Genomic DNA, 18,230 nt, shown 5'->3' on the forward strand with positions numbered 1-18,230 from the left:
TCCCGGACTTAAGCAATCCACACGTCTTGGCCTCCCAAAGTGTTGGGATTACAGGCATTAAACCACCACAGCCAGCAGGCCTAAATTCTTAATGGTAGTTAATAACGAGATACGGAATTATGGTTTCCTTTCCCTATTTAAAAATGCCTGAATTTTACTGTACTCATACATTGTTTATGTAACCAGGGAAAAAAGGTCAAGGACTTTCTAAGAGCAACAGACTGGATGACGAAAGTATGGTGACAGAAAGAATGGGGAAAATATTTGAGAGCACAAGCCCTAAAATGAGGTCACTGGTCCAGAGCCTGGGGGAAAGGCACCTTTGGGAAACATGTAAACAGCTGCTATAGGAAACGGGACCCTTAGGAGGCAGCACAGGAGCACCCTGAGGGGCAGAGAGAGATCAGCTCAAGTGAGGCAGTGGGAACTACCAGCAACCAAGACAGCTCATTTTCCTGACTGTCTAGAAACACTGGGAATGGGCACCCTAGGGGCAGTGAAAAGCAGCCAGGCAAGAGAATTCAGAGACAGCAACTAGCATAGCCGGCAGGGCACAAAGTCAGGGAAGCAAAGGGTTCTAATACCTGGGGAAGGAATACTGGAACTGTGGACCATGACCAACCAGAGCCAAGCTAGTAGGGGAGGTAGGTGAAACACAGGGAAAGAAAAATGAAGAGATAGGGTGTGGGAGACAGTGGGACTGGAAGGCACAATGACAGCAGAGCTCAAGCTAGAATACATCCGTTTTCCTCCCCCTCCTCTTTTTTTTTTTGAGATGGAGACTTGCTCTGTCACCCAGGCTGGAGTGCAGTGGCGTGATCTCGGTTCACTGTAACCTCCACCTCCCAGGTTCAAGTGATTCTACTGCCTCAGCATCCCGAGTAGCTAGGATTGCAGGTGTGCACCACCTCGTCTGGCTAATTTTTGTGTTTTTAGTAGAGACGAGGTTTCACCACGTTGGCCAGGCTGGTCTCGAACTCCTGACTTCAGGTGATCCACCCCCTCCCTGGCCTCCCAAAGTGGTGGGCGTACAGGTATAAGCCACCGCGCCCAGCCTTTTTCTTCCAATGTCTATACAATATACATTAGGAGAAAGACTCCTACTTGTTTCATGGGCCTCAATTGCAGAACTATGTCCACCTGGCTCTGGATTTTTCTCCTGACCACTAAGCAATCTGTGAAGAGAGTAGAGCTCCTTCTAGGTTCCTCCAGCAGCCAGCTCTTCCAGAGTTACCGGGCTGCTAGGCCGGGAGTGGTGGTTCATGCCTGTAATCCCAGCACTTTCAGGGTCCAAAGCAGAGGGATCACCTGAGGTCCAGGAGTTCGAGACCAGCCCAGCCAAATGGCAAAACCCCATCTCTACTACAAATACAAAAATTTGCTGGGCATGGTGGTGGGCGCCTGTAATCCCAGCTACTCAGGAGGCTGAGGCAGGGAGAATAGCTTGAACTCAGGAGGCAGAGATTGCAGTGAGCCAAGATCGCACCATTGCACTCCAGCCTGGGCAGCAGAGCAAGACTCCATCTCAAAAAACAAATACAAAAAAATTAGCCGGGCATGGTGGCCTGCACCTGTAATCCCAGCTACTTGAGAGGCTGAAGCAGAATCGTTTGAACCCGGGAAGCGGAGGTTGCAGTGAGCAGAGATGGCGCCACTGCACTCCAGCCTGGGCAACAGAACAGGACTCCCATCTCAAAAAAAAAAAAAAAAAGCAGAGTTACTGCGCTGCTATAACAGAGCAGAGATTCTACTCACTGTGTAGGACTATCTTCCTTGTGTGTATCCTCTATTGGCCAGCAGCCTGAAATAAGGGGTGACTGTCATCCCAAACTGAAGCCCTAATAATATCTTATGAGGACATAAAAAGGGCTCTAAACTTAGAATCAGAAAACAGGCAGCAATTCCCAGCTTTTCTTATTATCAGCTCTGTGTACTGGAAAGCAAGCCACTTTACCTTTTCGGGTTTGCTTCCTCATCTGTACAATGGGGATATTTGCCTCACAGGGTTGTTGGGAGGATGAAGTAAATATATATATGAAAATGTTGGCCGGGCGTGGTGGCTCACGCCTATAATCCCAGCACTTTGGGAGGCCAAGGCAGGCGGATCACCTGAGGTCAGGAGTTCAAGACCAGCCTGGCCGACATGGTGAAACCCCATCTCTACAGAAATACAAAAATTAGCCAGGCATGATGATGGGTGCCTGTAATCCCAGCTACTCAGGAGGCTGAGGCAAGAGAATCGCCTGAACCTGGGAGGCAGAGGTTGCAGTGAGCTGAGATTGCACCACTGCACTCCAGCCTGGGCAACAGAGCAAGACTCTGTCTCAAAAAAAAGAAAGTGGCTGGCGCAGTGGCTCACACCAGTGATCTCAACATTTTGGGAGGCCAAGGTGTGCAGATCACCTGAGGTCAGGAGTTCAAGACCAGCCTGCCCAACATGGCGAAACCCCGTCTCTACTAAAAATACAAGAAATTAACCGGGCGTGGTGGCAGGTGCCTGTAATCCCAGTTACTCGGGAGACTGAGGCAGGAGAATCGCTTGAACGCAGAAGGCAGAGGTTACAGAGAGCCGAGATTGCACCACTGCACTCCAGCCTGGGCAAAAAGAGCAAAACTCCGTCTCAAAAACAAAAAAAAAAAAAAAGAAAAAAAGAAAGTATTTTATAGGCTGGGCACATCTGTAATCCCCGCACTTGGCGAGGCCAAGGCAGGTGAATCACTTGAGCTCAGGAATTCGAGACTAGCCTGGGTAACATGGCAAAACCCTCTCTCTCCAAAAAATACAAAAATTAGCTGGGCACAGTGGCACATGCCATTAGTCCTAGCCACTCAAGAGGCTGAGGAGGGAGGATGACTTGAACCCAGGAGGTGGAGGCTGCAGTGAGCTGAGATCATGCCACTGCACTCCAGTCTGGGTGACAGAGCCAGACCCTGTCTCAAATGTAAAAAAAAAAACAAAAAAAGTGCTTTATAAACTAACAACATCATACATATGCAAAGTATACTTATCACAGTAAAGCAAACATTTTTCATTTCTGCCTACTATTGATGGTACTATAAAACCATAAGCACATGTTAGTACCTCCAATGTGCCTCCACTGGCTGAAATTTTGTTTGTATTGCTTTCAATCTATATTATAACATCTTCCTTCTTTTTTTTTTTTTTTTTTTTTTGAGGCAGAGCTTACTCTGTCACCCAGGCTGGAGGACAGTGGCACAATTACGGCTCACTCCAGCCTCTATCTCTGGAGTTCAGGCAATCCTCCCGCCTCAATCTCCTAACTGGGAGACTGGTAGCTCAGATGTGGTCCATAACTTCTAGGTGTGTGTCACCTTGCCCAGCTAATTTTTATTTAATTTTTTTCTAGAGACAAGCTCTCACTATGTTGCCCCAAGCTAGTCTTAAACTCCTGGGGTCAAGCAACCCTCCCACCTCAGCCTCCCAAAGTGCTGGGATTACAGGCATGAGCCACTGCACCTGGCCAACCAACAACTTCCTTTCTTTTTTTTGTTTAAAGACAGAGTCAAGTTTCACTCTGTTGCCCAGGCTGGAGTGCAGTGGTGAGATCTTGGCTCACTGCAACCTTTGCCTCCCGGGTTCAAGCGATTCTCGTGCCTCAGCCTTCCAAGTAGCTGGGACTACAGGCGTGCACCACCACATCCAGCTAATTTTTGTATTTTTAGTAGAGATAGGGTTTCGCCATGTTAGCCAAGCTGGTCTGAAACTCCTGACCTCAGGTGATCTGCCTGCCTCAGCCTCACAAAGTGCTGGGATTACAGGCGTGAGCCACTGCGCCTAGCCTCAACAACTTCCTCCTAACTTCTCAACACTGCTCACAAAATGTCATCAATTTTTAACAGCTACTGCCAAATTTAAAGTGCCTCAGTGTTTTTTGTTTTTGAGACGGAGTTTCGCTCTTGTTGCCTGGGCTGGAGTGCAATGGCACGATCTCGGCTCACTACAACCTTCACCTCCCAGGTTCAAGCGGTTCTCCTGCCTCAGCCTCCTCAGTAGCTGAGATTACAGGCATGTGCCACCAGACCCAGCTAATTTTGTACTTTTAGTAGAGATGCGGTTTCTCCATGTTGATCAGGCTGGTCTCAAACTTCCGACATCAGGTGATCTGCCCGCCTCAGCCTCCCAAGGTGCTGGGATTACAGGCGTGAGCCACAGTGCCCGGCCCTCAGTTTTCCTTTTTATCTGATATCAACTTTTATCTTTAACCTAACTACAGTTACTTTTCATGCTTTTATTTTCTGCAGTCTGCTATTTTATCACTTGCATGAAAGAATAATTGCATTTGGCCAGGCGTGGTGGCTCACACCTGTAATCCTAGCACTTTGGGAGGCCGAGGAGGGGGGATCACCTGAGGTCAAGAGTTCAAGAGCAGCCTGGCCAACATGGCGAAACCCTGTATCTACTAAAAATACAAAAATTAGCCAGGTGCGGTGGCACATACTTGTAATCCCAGCTACTTGGGAAGCTAAGGCAGGAGAATCACTTGACCCCAGGAGGCAGAGGTTGCAGTGAGCTGAGATCATGCCATTGCACTCCAGCCTGGGCTACAGAGTGAGATTCCGTCTCAAAAAAAAAAAAAAAAAAAAAAAGAATTGATGTAGGCTTTAATAAGCTTCCTAACACCCAGCCTTCAGTAGGGATTTCTATGCAGTCTAATCACCCATAAAAACTAATTTGATTGGGAGGCCAACGCAGAAGGATCACTTGAGCCCAAGAGTTCGAGACCAGCCTGCACAACATAGTGGGACCACTGCCTCTACAAGTTCATGCATGCCTGTACTCCCAGCTACTCAAGAAGCTGAGGTGAAAGGATTGCTCAAGCCTGAGAGGTCAAGGCTACAGTGAGCTATGATCATGCCACCGTGCTTACTCTAGAGTGGGTGACAGAGAGAGACTGTCTAAAAAAAAAAAAAAAAAATTAAAAATTAAAAAAAAATCTTAGAAAAACTAATTCAAAGTAATTTAGATAGCATACTCAAGTTATTTTACCACCAAGATCCAGGAAGGTGGCCAGGCGTCCTGGCTCATGCCTGTAATCCCAGCACTTTGGGAAGCAGAGGCAGGCGGATCACAAGGTCAGGAGTTCGAGATCAGCCTGACCAACATGGTGAAACCCTGACTCTACTAAAAATACAAAAACTAGCCAGGCGTGGTGGCACGCGCCTGTAATCCCAGCTGCTCAGGAGGCTGAGGCAGGAGAATCACTTGAACCCGGGAGGCAGAGGTTGCAGTGAGCTGAGATCACACCACTGCACTCAAGCCTGGGCGACAGAGCAAGACTCCATCTCAAAAACAAAACAACAACAACAAAAAAGATCCAGGAGGGTAACTAAATAAATTGGCACAATTCTGTAACTTCTAGGTAAATAACTCAGAACATACAGCTCCAGACACTTCAGAATTAGTACAGTATTAGACTGAGCAGAAAACGGATACAGATAATTTTATAGTCACTGAATTCTAACTCCCGAATAAAGTTTGCTCAAATAATCGTTATTTCCTGTATATGGTAACACTGAGTTCAGATGGGTCTCCAAAAGGCCAACCAGGCAGCAAAATTCACAATATCCTAGTGTTAAATCCATTACCCATTCCCAGGCTAGGCACAGTGGTTCATGCCTATAATCCCAGCACTTTGGGAGGCCAAGATGGGCAGATCACTTGAGGTCAGGAGTTCAAGACCAGCCTGGCCAACATGGAGAAACTCCGTCTCTACTAAAAATACAAAAATTAGCCAGGCACGGTGGCGCACCTACAGTCCCAGTTACTTGGGAGGCTGAGGCAGGAGAATAGCTTGAACCGAGGAGGTTGAGGTTGCAGTGAGCCAAGATCATGCCATTGCATTCCAGCCTGGGTGACAGAGCAAGACTCCATCTCCAATCAATCAATCAATCAATCAAGTCATTACCCATTCCCAGCAGGTGGTGGCTTACCAGTAGTTAGTTGTCTAGATACCCTGTGGCCCAAACCAACTAATCACTTCTTTACATATGAGGACAAAGCACTCAGAGCAGTAAATGGCCTGCAGAAGATCAGACAATACCAATGAAGAACTGTCACATTTTCTCCCAAATGAAATGTTTGCAAGACCCAAAAAAGCAAGTAATAGCCCTCCAGCCTCAAAATTATGAACAAATGAATAAGTAACACATTCTCACAACAAAGTGTTGCCTTTAGCAACCTGGAAAAACAAAAGTAGTGATACTGCTTCAGCCAGGATCAGATGCAGCCATGAAGTCAGAACTCTCATCACACCACTAGCTCCACAGTGAATGATTTCCTGTTATTTCATAAGCAAAAGTTATTCATTTGTTCACTCAACAAACATTTGCCAAGTAGCTACCCTGTGCCAGAAATGGTCAGGTGCTGGGATATAAACAAGACAAGCTCCTGCCTTCAAGTAGGTAATAAACTAGGTACGGGAAACACAAAAAGAATACCAAAACATGGTAAAAAGGAATTTGAGGAAAAAATATATATATAATTTTTTTTAAAAATACGAAAACTTAGCAGGACAGTATGATTATAAAAGCTTGCACAGACTGCAATGTCATACAGAAGAGAGGCATTCTGCTGAACCTGGAGGGAATCAAGGAAGGCTTTTATTAAGAGAAGGTAGTGCCCGAACTCCTGGTTCAAGCCTTAGAGTCAGCCAAGCTGTAGAATAGAGAGCAAAATATCACAGAAGGAATAGCCTGAGAATGCTGGGAACTTCAAGGAGTTCACTATAACTGAGCCTCACATGCCAGAGTAAATATGGCAGAGGAAAAACCAGAAAGGAAGATAAAGAAGGGGCCAGGTCATAAAAGTCCTTATGAGATGCTGAAGCAGAGACAGGCCAGGGTCTAGATGTTCGAGACCAGAGGTATATTATTTACTCTTTTTTTTTTTTTTTTTTTGAGATGGAGTTTCGCTCTTGTTGCCCAGGCTGGAGTGCAATGGTGCAACCTCTGCTCACCACAACCTCCACCTCCTAGGTTCAAGCAATTCTCCTGCCTCAGCCTCCCAAGTAGCTGGGATTACAGGCATGCACCACTATGCCCGGCTAATTTTGTATTTTTAGTAGAGACAGGGTTTCTCCATGTTGGTCAGGCTGGTCTCGAACTCCCAACCTCAGGTGATCCGCCCGCCTTGGCCTCCCAAAGTGCTGGGATTACAGGCGTGAGCCACCGCGCCTGGCCATTATTTACTCTTATCTGGAATTAAAGACCACCAGAATGGAGGGGGCATTTGACTACAGCAAGACTGGAAGAAATTAGAGACCAGTTATTTCAAATCACTTCTGGCCTCTACTTATATTTCTTTTGAATATTAGTGGGACTTTTTTTTTCCCTCTCTTATTGGGAAAAAATAAAACTGAAAATTCTATAACTAAGTCTGTTCATCAAAAACATGCCTGAACAGAGTGCTAGATTTTACCAAAGTAGCCCCAATTAAAGAAAATGACAAATCTCTCCTGCATCTGGAGAATTCCTGGCAAAAACACCAAAGCCAGGTCTCTGGTGCCAGCAGAAGAAAGCCAGAGAAATGTCCTGATCAAGGGCCATATAGAACACAATGCTGCCTGGTATACTGTAGTGTTCTATCAATGGGAATGCCCACTGTTCCCAAACAAGAACATGCCAAACAGTTACCTCCTGGCTTCTCCATAGAAACTGTCAGGAAAAAACCTTCTACTGCCAGGAATAACCTTGGACTTTATAGTGTGGACTCCTGCCTACCAGCACTGAATAAAGACAACCTTGGCCAGGCGTGGTGGCTCACACCTGTAATCCCAGCACTTTGGGAGGCCAAGATGGGCGGATCATGAGGTCAGTAAATCGAGACCATCCTGGCTAACACGATGAAACCCCGTCTCTACTAAAAATACAAAAAATTAGCTGGGCGTGGTGGCAGGCGCCTGTAGTCCCAGCTACTCGGGAGGCTGAGGCAGGAGAATGGCGTGAACCTGGGGGCGGAGCTTGCAGTGAGCTGAGATCGCGCCACTGCACTCCAGACTGGGCGACAGAGAGAGACTCCGTCTCAAAAAAAAAAAAAAAAAAAAAAAGACAACCTCAAAATTTCCTCACCTGTCCAGAGTGCCAACAGGTGCAGACAGCTGCCTTCCTCACCAGACAAGGAAACTTGAATCCTGCACAGCACCACAGCACCCAGCCACATTCCTACTATTAATACTACTGAGATTAGAGGTCCTATATAATAATACACATTAACTACTACTGACAACCAGCACTGACCACCCTCAAAGCCTGAGGCCCTCATCTCCAGTCCTCGATGCAATCTGCAAAGAAGGCTGTATTAGGCCCATTTTACAGATGGAAAAACAAAACCAAACCAAAGCTCAGAGAGGTTAACAGCTTATCCAGGGTCAAAAATTGAGCAAGAAAAAGTGGGAAGACTCCAAAAACCAAGCTCCTCCCATTGTACCAGACATTTCTTCTCTCAGACTTTTTCTAAAGAAATAAAAAACTCTAAGCCTTATTTCCAAGAGTTTCTGAAGTTGATCCATTTAACTAAGAGGTGGTCAAAAACATTTATTTAAGCAATCACCTTGCCTTTAAGGCAACAAATAAACAAGTTTTTATTTTCTTTGATCAAGTGAATAATCCAGATGGAAAATGAGAGATATTTTGAAGAATTCATTTATTATCTAAATACCTTGATTTTACATTTCTTCATTTATTTTTGCCTAAGATATATACACAGAGAGATAGACAGCAAAAGGCAGAATTTCATTTTAATAGATCAGAATGAAGAGTAACAAAGCAAAAAACATTCAGATTTACATTAATTTTATGCAGTAAAAATTAAGAGGCAAACGACTTTCAAACAGACTGAGCCTTACCTCAATCTTACTCCTGTTCCAAGGGACAGCACTCCAAGTGATCAGCAAACACTCCCAGCCTACATACAGTGAACCAGACATAGGGAATAAGCAACGCCTTCATTCTCCCAAAACCACAGTGGGAAGGAGTGTGATGGCTTCCTGGGGAATCTGAACACATATAGTATTTGTAAATCACTGCTCATTGAGACATACACCAAAACAAAATGTTTTACCTGTGGTTTGTCTACAGGAGTACTTAATTAACAGGTGTATAAAATAGTGCAAAAATAATCCCATACCAACATGAACTCACAGTGATAGCTAAACTTTTTCCATGGCGATGTTAAGATAATTAACTGTCACCAGTCAAAATTAATACATTATAAAAACTTTATTCAATGTCTTTACTGATTAAAAGCTTGATACACCTGAATCACTTCTTTCTTCATAGACCTATAACCACCTCTAAACCAGGAACTACCACTAACAAAATGTTAAAAATATCATCAGCATTTTTGAGGTGCCCAAAGCAGTGCCTGGCAAGATGCAATAAATGTTGGTTTATGAAAGAATGAATGGAGAGAGAGAAAGAATACTACTTTTTTTTTTTTTTTGAGTCAGAGTCTCACTCTGTCGCCGAGGCTGGAGGGCAGTGGCACGATCTTGGCTCATTGTAACCTCTGCCTCCCAGGTTCAAGTGATTCTTGGGCCTCTGCCTCCAGAGTAGCTGGGACTACAGGCACATGCCAGCACACCCGGCATGTATTTTTAGTAGAGACAGGGTTTCGCCATGCAGGCTCGATCTCCTGACCTCATGTGATCCGCCCGCCTCGACCTCCCAAAGTGGGATTACAGGCGTTAGCCACCACACCCAGCCAAGAAAGAAAGAATACCATTGAAGAAAAATAATTATTTAAAGCTTAAGGAAAAAGATAATGTTTACAATAATGAGAACTATCAGTACAACTACAAACAGAATTACCTAACATTGCACTTGAAAGTTTATACTAGACTCCAGTTAGGCTATACTTCCTACCACTCTAAACTCAGAAGGTACAATGATTCTGATACTGTTTTTGTTCATGTAGGGTTCCCTTTAAACCTCACCTACAGACAACACACCAACTTTTGCCTGAATAATACATACAGAGTTCTGGCCCACAGGGGCAGGCCTCAGAGTTGGAGTTTGCGTACTGTCTTTCAATGACACAGATTGTCACAGGGAGACAGTGTACAGGCCAAATTCATTGAAGATAGATAATACTTCTAGTGAAGACAATGTCCTGTGAGAGTAAACAAGGATGCTGAAATGAGAGTCACTAAGATTTAACAGATACAACGAACTCACTTCATGGCAGTAAGAGAAGATGAAATTTCATGGATTTAAGGATGGAAAGACCATTTAACAACATAAATGTTAGGGTTTTCCTATCCTTCTTTAGTGTTGCACACATTAAACAATGGCACACAAATTAGTAAAAAGAAGCTTTTAAATTTAGATTTATAAGAATTGGACTGAAAACGCCTGGAACTTACATGTATGACGAAGTCTAAGTTTGTCTATCATTTCAAACAATAGCCACAGTGCTGAAAAGAAAGTATGAGTCACAATTCAAAAACAACGGAGGAAAGAAAAAAATGAACAGAGAGAAGATTTGGATCCAAATACCACAAAGAAATTCCTTACTTAAAATGTTGTCAATGACGGCCACCACTCTGACTTGGAGTAAGAAAGAAAGGTCCACACTGTCCTCTACGTGGGAACAAACTCATCCAGCCACACATAACCCTTCCAGTTGCATCCACCTCAATGTTCAGCCACCAATATAGTCAGCCACAATCCCTAGCAAGCAACAGGAATCCTAACAGATCTGAGTCACCCACTCCCACGCAGAAAGAGGTCATTCTCCATCAGGAAGCCCACTCTGCAAAGTTTCCTTGTTCATCTCCCAGGCTGCCACCACCATGACCCACATAAAGCTGATTCTCCAATCTCAGTAGCCTATCAACTCTCTACACTCCCCAAAACACAACTCCCACCGGCCTCACCCTAACGACAAGACAGCTAGCACTACTCACCGTGTGCCACTACTCACTCCTGTGATAAGTTCCTTGCCTGAGAACCACTCCTCGTCAGGGTGCATCAGGGCCCCGGAGGATCCAGCTCTCTGCTTAACTCTCTTGTGCCCAGCTGAGCTCCTGCCTTTCCAGGAACTAATCACCAGTTACCTCAGGGAAGCTAAACTCTCAATGCCTCTTCTGCCCCAGCCCGACCCCAGTCTGCCAAATTCCCAGACCTCAGGAGATGGGGTCGGGGAGACGCATCCAGATGCGCCTTAGGGATTAGACACACAGAAGCCCCTAAAATTCCAAATACTTTCCCAACCCCACACCGCGCTCTGGTCATCCTCCGGGGCGCCAGCATCCAGCGCCAAAAGCGCAGAGCCACCACAGTTAAGTCTCCGTGTCCCTATAACTCCCTTCCCCGGCTACGAAATCCTCAAATATTAAGCCACTGAGGCCCCGGGTCGAGGCCCAAGACCCCCGCCAAGCCTCCGGCCACTGGAGTTTCCCGGGTGGGACCGCGTGCCCCGAAGGCCCGGGCCGCTGGGTCCATCTAGCTGCCCCGAGCCACTGCATGGCAGGGGCCCAGGCCGCGTCTCCAGTAGGTCCCCATTGTTGCAGGACCCGGCGGCCCCGGCCGGGAGCGAGGAACCGGCACCGGCTCTCACCTCCTGCGCCGCGGCTCCAGGCCGCGCCGGACCGCGCAGGGCCGAGGGACCTCACGTTCAGCTTCGCCCGCCTAGGCAAAGTCTGCGGCGGCGGAGGCGGGGGCGGCGGCTGAGGCGGGAAGCAGCCGGCCAGGCCCGGGCGCCGCGGGCTGGCTCTGACCAAGCGTCGGTCTCCACCGGCGGCGGCGCTCGCCAGCCTCCGCTCGCGGTCCGCGCCAGAAAGCTTCCCCCTCCCGGCCCGCGCGCCCGACCGCACGGACGGGAACACGCGCCGCGGAGAGGAAAGTTCCGCTGAGAGCCGACTGAAGGCGGTTCCCCTGCGCCGGGTGTACGGCAATTCCTGCCTGGATGGGACCGTTTCTGGAGTGAATGCCGCACAGAAATCCCAAGCCAGAAGCTGCCTGAGAATGGTTCTAGGGGTGGGTCCAAGGGAATGGTTTTGCACTCGCCAGCCATTTAGCGTCTCAATTGAGCCTTAGTTTCTCCTGATTTCTCATTGGGAATAATCTAGGCGGCTTGTTAGGATTGAATGAGGTGATGCGAATACCTAGCTCAGAGATAGGGAGCTCTACACCGGGGTACGATCGTTACTGATCCTGCCAATGCTGCTGCTACTATTGCCTCCAACGTAGGTTGTGCTCAGCCCTCAAGGGCCCTTGAAATTATGTGCATCATGTAACTCTTCCTTTTTCACCCTCGGTCCCCACCTACCATCCTGTTTCCTGTTAAGTGAAGCGGTCTTCAGAATTCCCTGGAAGAGAAGCAGAGGCAAAAGGGGGCTTTCTTGATTGTTGACACTCAGGTGGAGGTTAAGGATGCAGGTTCTTCCTCAAGTTGGGAATTACTGCCATGTGGGCTCCAGTTACTGATGGGACTGTAACAGCTCTCTCCACTATAGCCTCAGGTTCTCTTCTCCTCTTCCCAAGAAGTGAATGTTGACAAAATGATTTTTTTTTTTTTTTTGAGACGGAGTTTCGCTCTTGTCGCCCAGGCTGGAGTGCAGTGGCGGGATCTTGGCTCACTGCAACCTCCGCCTCCTGGGTTCAAGGGATTCTCCCACCTCAGCCTCCTGAGTAGCTGGGATTACAGGCGCCTGCACCACGCCCCGCTAATTTTTTGCATTTTTAGTAGAGACGGGGTTGCGCCATGTAGGGCAGGCGGGTCTCGAACTCCTGACCTCAGGTGATCCGGCCCACCTCGGCCTCCCAAAGTGCTGGGCCACCAGGCGTGAGCCACCGCCTCTGGCCGACAAAATGATGTTTTAAATTACGAAATTGCATCTTTCTTTGAAGGCTTTGTATTTTACTCATAAAATCAAGAGGATAGCAATTCCTTTCTCGTCCCCACTTCCCTTCTCTTCCAGGCCTTCACACCTCTAAGATACCAGATGCGGTTATTTTTGGAGCTAACTATCGATGGGAATTTAGATCTGCAGAAGGTGTTCCAAAAAAAATTCTAATTTTCAGATGTTCTCAAATTTCCCATTTTTACATATCCCCTTGGCTTCTGAGACACATATATGCCTGATTTTTCATTTATATTATTTTCTGGAGGTAATGAAAGGGTTCTGCCTGTCAAAAGGCACTTTGCTGTCTAATATGGATCTGTGTCCCCACCCAAATCTCATGTTGAATTGTAATCCCCAATGTTGGAGGTGGGATCTGGTGGGAAGTAATGGGATCATGGGGGTAGATCCTTCATGAATGGCTTAGCACTGTCCCTTTGGTTCTCTTCTTGTGAGTTCTCACAAGATCTGGTTGTTTAAAAGTGTATGGTGCCGGCTAGGCGTGGTGGCTCATACCTGTAATCCCAGCACTTTGGGAGGCCGAGGCAAGTGGATCACCTGAGGTTAGGAGTTTGAGACCAGCCTGGCCAAAATGGCAAAACCCTGTCTTTACTAAAAATACAAAAATTAGCCAGGCATGATGGTGTGTGTCTGCAATCCCAGCTACTTGGGAGGCTGAGGCAGGAGAATCACTTGAACCCAGAAGGCAGAGGTTGCAGTGAGCTGAGATTGTGCCACTGCACTCCAGCCTGGGCAACAGTGAGGCTGTCTTAAAAAAAAAAAAAAGTGTATGGCACCTCCCCCCACTTCTCTTTTCCTCCTACTCCAGCCTTGTGAGGTGCTCGCTCCCCCTTCGCCTTCCACCATGAATGTAAGTTTTCTGAGTCCTCCCCTGAAGCCCAGCAGATGCCAGCATCATGCTTTCTGTACAGCCATGAGCCAATTAAACCTCTTCTTTATAAATTACCCAGTGCCAGGCATTTATTTATAGCAGTGTGAGAACAGACTAATAGAGTGTCCCTTCTGGAAACAGCAGGCTCATGGGTTAGAAAGCAGCATAGTCAAAGCCTCTGGAAGCTCCTCTGCTTCCTCAGGTAAAAGGAACTTCATCCTAGGTTCTTCAGAGGCAAAGGATGCCTCAAAAGCTGGTTCCAGCCAAGTGCAGTGGCACATTTCTGTAGTCCCGGCTTCTCAGACGGCTGAGGCAGGAGGCTCACTTGAGCCAAGGAATTCAAGTTCAGCTTGGGCAATATAGCAAGACACTGTCTCTTAAAAAAATAAATAAAAATTTTAAAAAGCTAGTTAACTTCTCTCCAGCAGCCTGAGGTCAGATCAGCATTCCGACCCCTCCCAGCTTCATGTCTTGCATTTTACTCATTTGGCCTCTTAGCTGGGACTCTCCGGGTGACACATAGAGAAGATTTGGCCTCAGGAGTTGAAACAGGTTCACATGAGAGTCCCAGAGACTACCAAAGAGAGGAGAAAGAAACCAGTCAGGTTGGCCAGATATATTTAAACACACACACACACACACACACACACACACACACACTCCTATTGTTAATCCCCCCACCCCCATCCCCCGGCCCCCAATTAAAAGACTTAAGGCACAACCACCAAAACATAGGCACTTACCTTTCTCATGTCACTAAAGTTGGAGCCACAAAGGCCAGAGCTAGCTCCCCTGGTGATGGAAGCCTCTTCCATTCCCTCCTCCCAGGATGCCATTGTCCTTCTGTAACATCTGTTTCCTCACCCTTCCAGAGCTTCCCTGACTACTTGGATGATGTCATGCCCTCACAACAACCTCTGAGATTCATGGTACCCGCCAAATTCACCGTAGAAAGACTTGGTTCTATTAGGGGAAGTCCCTAGAGTGATTTATGCATATACCTGCCTATTGTTGGCTATACCTTTAAGTGAGTTTAAAAGATCTGGGACTGCCCTTCTGGGATTAGGCAAAATTCACCAGGGACTTGTTGGTTAATCAGAAACCAGAACAAGGCTTTCTTCATCACCATGAAAACACACATGGAAAAACACTCTCTTCATTTTTTTTTTTTTTTTTTTTGAGATGGAGTCTTGCTCTGTCACCCAGGCTGGAGTGCAGTGTCGTGATCTCGGCTCACTGCATCCTCCACCTCCCAGGTTCAAGCCACCCTCTTCATTTCATCTGTTTCACCTCCTGCTTATTCCATGAGAGTTAGCTCAATCCTGTGTCCACCAGACACATTTAATGGCCTTCCCTCACTTCTGAATGCCAAAGCCATGATCACTCTGAACCAGATTCCAAGGTGACAAAGAGTTGTATTGCTTTCTTCAACAGTCATCCCATTCTTGGGATATTTTTACCTTTTCTGCTTGTATACCACTCATCACCCAGATTATAATGTCCTAGGAGATTTTTTAAAAATCGACCCCAGTATCTAATGACGGCCTAGTATAATTGCTACGCCATAAAATTCCCCATTCAGCAACTATTTACTGGGTACCAATATGTACCACACACTGGCCAGGCACGGTGGCTCATGCCTGTAATCCCAGCACTTTGGGAGGCCGAAGCGGGCGGATCACGAGGTCAGGAGATCGAGACCAGCCTGGCTAACATGGTGAAATCCCGTCTCTACTAAAAATACAAGAATTAGCCGGGCGTGGTGGCGAGCACCCGTAGTCTCAGCTACTTGGGAGGCTGAGGCAGGAGAATGGTGTGAACCTGGGAGGCAGAACTTGCAGTGAGCAGAGATCACGCTGTTGCACTCCAGCCTGGGTGACAGTGCGAGACTCCATCTCAAAATAAATAAATAAATAAATAAATAAATAAAATATGTACCAGGCACTGTACCCAATGCTGGGGAATAGTAATAAGACATGACAGGCATGACCATAAGCATTTTACAGTTATTAACTCATTTAATCCTCACATCAACATTCCACTTCAAAGGTGGAAAAATAAGCTGAGAAGTCAGAAGAGGGATGGGGTTTGAGTGCAGACCATCTAGGTCCAGAGCCCATACTTACAACCATCCCCAACATGAATGAAGAAGTATGTTCAGAGTTGAGCCTGTAAGAGTGTGGTCTATAGAGTGTGACTAATAGAAACCTATCCTATATGGATGTTCATTGAAATGAACAGATGTTTATTGTTCCGCAGTTGTATTTCAGATGCTGATATGCCCTGGGGAACACAGCACTAAACAGGAAGGAACAGGTCTGTGCCCTCAAGTAGCTTACCTTCTAAACAGGTGAGAAAGACAGTACAAAATAATTGCAAATTCTAATAAGTTCTGAAAACACAAAACAGAGACCAGTATGGGAGAGAGGCTGTTGGAAGAGGGAAGGCATTGGGTAAGACCAACCCAATGAGGTGACCTGTGAGCTGAATCCTGACTGCCAAGAATGCTAACGAGAACCATGTTAAAGTCTCAGGGAAGAAGAATTCTAGGCAGAGGGACCAGAACTTGGGGGCAACATGGTGTGTAGGTGTAGTGAGAAGCCCCAGATAACTGCCCTGTGAAAGATTCTCCCCAGGGCCTGAAAGCTTGAAGGGATGAGTAACTCCTCCCTTCTCAGGCCCAGTCCCAAGGCAAAAGGCCACTTGCGCTAGCAGTGTGCGTCAGCAAGATAGCAGAAGCAGGAAGAGAGCTGGCCAGAAGACACCTACCCTGGCCGGAAGACACCTATCCAGGCCAGAAGACACCTCCCCTGGCCGGAAGACACGTACCCCTGAAGATCGGGAAAAAGGCCACCCAGGTACCACGTAGCAGTTACGTCAGACTGGGACACTTCCTGTTTACAGGAGACTATAAAACCCCTGCCCCATCCTCACTTGGGGCTGATGCCATTTTAGGCCTCAGCCCGCCTGCACCCAGGTGCTCATTAAAACAGCGTGTTGCTCCACACCACCTCATATTGTCTGTTGGCGTGCTCTCGGGGTTTGAACCTATACAAGAACTTTCATCTGGTGCCGAAACCTGGGCCAGGGGTTTTCCGCTCCTCCTAGGCACCACCTCACAAAAAGCTGAACTCATTGCTGTCACTCAAGCTCTCACTCTAGCAGCCGGACAACAAATTAACATATGTTTGGATTCTTGTTATGCGTTCCATATAGTACACTCACACTCGTCTATCTGGAAAGAACGAGGTTTCCTAACTGCAAAAAACACTCCTGTCATAAATGGCTCTCTCATCAGCAAGCTCCTTCAAGCTGCCAGGCTCCCACAGAAAGTTGCCATCATTCATTGCAGGGGCCACCAAATCCCAGACAATCCTATATGGCCAGAAATGCTTTAGCAGATCAGGTAGCCAAACAAGTAGCCCTATAGCACATGCAAGGCCAGTTTCTGTCTCTGTCCTTGTTCTCTCCTCTTTACTCCTCAGAAGAAAAGGAGGACTTCCAGGCCCAGAACCTCCAAAAGCAAGGACCACGGTATGTCAAGGAAGGGCGCTTCGTTCTTCCTCACTCTCAAACAATTCCTGTCCTCCAAAGTCTCCACAACTCTTTTCATGTCGGTTACAAACCTCTCTTACAACTTCGCCCTATTCTCACCTGTGCTCACCTTTCCAGCCGTGTCCGAGAGATTACCCAGTCCTGCTCTATCTGCCACTCAGTGTCACCCCCGGGTTCCCTCCAGCCACTGTCTTTTCCTACCCACCAAGCCCGGGGCCAGATACCTGGGCAAGACTGGCAAGTAGACTTCACTCACATGCCGCCCGATAAATGGCTCCGCTATCTTCTAGTCTTTGTACTTTCTCTGGATGGGTAGAAGCATTCCCAACAACTTCAGAAGGTGCAAATATCATCACACAAACGCTCATCATGCCTATAATTCCCCGTTTCGGACTCCCAACATCCATCTAATCCGAAAACGGGCCCGCCTTCATCAGCCAAATTACCTAAGGTGTGTCTACATCCTGAGGAATAAAGTGTGTTCTCCACATCCTGAGGAATAAAGTGGGTTCTCCACACACCCTACAGGCCTCAATCTTCAGGCAAAATTTTATTTTATTTTATTTTTATTTTTGGAGACGGAGTCTCGCTCTGTCACCTAGGCTGGAGTGCAGTGGTGTGATTTTGGCTCACTGCAAGCTCCGCCTCCAGGGTTCAACCGATTCTCCTGCCTCAGCCTCCTGAGTAGCTGGGACTACAGGCACCCACCACCACGCCCAGCTTATTTTTGTATTTTTTTAGTAGAGACGGGGTTTCACCATGTTGGCCAGGATGGTCTCAATCTCTTGACCTCATGATCTGCCCGCCTCGGCCTCCCAAAGTGCTGGGATTATAGGCGTGAGCCACCGTGCCTGGCCAAGGCAAAGTTGAAAAAGTCAACTCTGTCCTTAAAGCCCAACTCACCAAGCTAGCTCTAGAAA

At 47.1% G+C, this 18,230-nt stretch overlaps 1 protein-coding gene and 1 long non-coding RNA gene across 7 annotated transcripts in view; both read right to left on the reverse strand.

Annotated features, from left to right (window-relative positions):
• The window catches only part of RAD54L2 (RAD54 like 2), a 130,404-nt gene extending 118,625 nt beyond the window's left edge, over nt 1-11,779 (reverse strand). The window contains exons 1-2 of one of the 4 annotated variants that reach the window (XM_024244349.3): nt 11,579-11,779; nt 8,865-9,014 (exon numbers count right to left, since the gene is read on the reverse strand). The gene's annotated coding sequence lies outside the window, so the exon portion shown is untranslated. The remainder of the gene's footprint in view (nt 1-8,864; nt 9,015-11,578) is intronic. The other 3 variants (XM_063722085.1, XM_024244350.3, XM_002813693.6) reach the window with 3 other exon arrangements.
• A 2,042-nt stretch (nt 11,780-13,821) lies between these two features.
• LOC129058247 (uncharacterized) overlaps nt 13,822-18,230 on the reverse strand; it is a 31,061-nt gene continuing 26,652 nt past the window's right edge. For all 3 annotated transcript variants that reach the window (XR_008523278.1, XR_008523277.1, XR_008523279.1), the window contains one exon: nt 13,822-14,329. This is a non-coding gene — a long non-coding RNA (uncharacterized LOC129058247). The remainder of the gene's footprint in view (nt 14,330-18,230) is intronic.

Source organism: Pongo abelii, chromosome 2 (assembly GCF_028885655.2).
Source record: "Pongo abelii isolate AG06213 chromosome 2, NHGRI_mPonAbe1-v2.0_pri, whole genome shotgun sequence".
Taxonomy (NCBI): domain Eukaryota; kingdom Metazoa; phylum Chordata; class Mammalia; order Primates; family Hominidae; genus Pongo; species Pongo abelii.